This window comes from Penaeus monodon, chromosome 22 (genome assembly GCF_015228065.2).
Source record: "Penaeus monodon isolate SGIC_2016 chromosome 22, NSTDA_Pmon_1, whole genome shotgun sequence".
Classification (NCBI taxonomy): Eukaryota; Metazoa; Arthropoda; class Malacostraca; order Decapoda; family Penaeidae; genus Penaeus; species Penaeus monodon.
Window position 1 is genome coordinate 22,846,607 of NC_051407.1, and position 215 is coordinate 22,846,821.

The 215-nt window shown below is 39.1% G+C and overlaps 1 protein-coding gene across 8 annotated transcripts in view; it reads right to left on the bottom strand.

Annotated features, from left to right (window-relative positions):
* LOC119587011 (inversin-like) overlaps positions 1–215 on the bottom strand; it is a gene marked incomplete at its 3' end in the record, with an annotated part of 27,467 nt that overhangs the window by 20,725 nt on the left and 6,527 nt on the right.

Below are 215 nucleotides of genomic sequence, written 5' to 3' on the forward strand. Positions count from 1 at the left end.
TTGCCTGATGATCAGTAGTTGCAGATAGAGGTTTACCCTCTATCTATTCATTAGTATTTTTTGGGTGAAGTGCAGTTTCACGGCAAGGGAAAACTTTTCTACAAAGGAATATCTACTACTTCTCTGAATTTCACTTTGTTTGTTGTGAAAGGACTACGTCCCTCTGTAATTTGTCTGATTTTAGATTACCATGCTGCTGGGAAATGCTGTGCCTC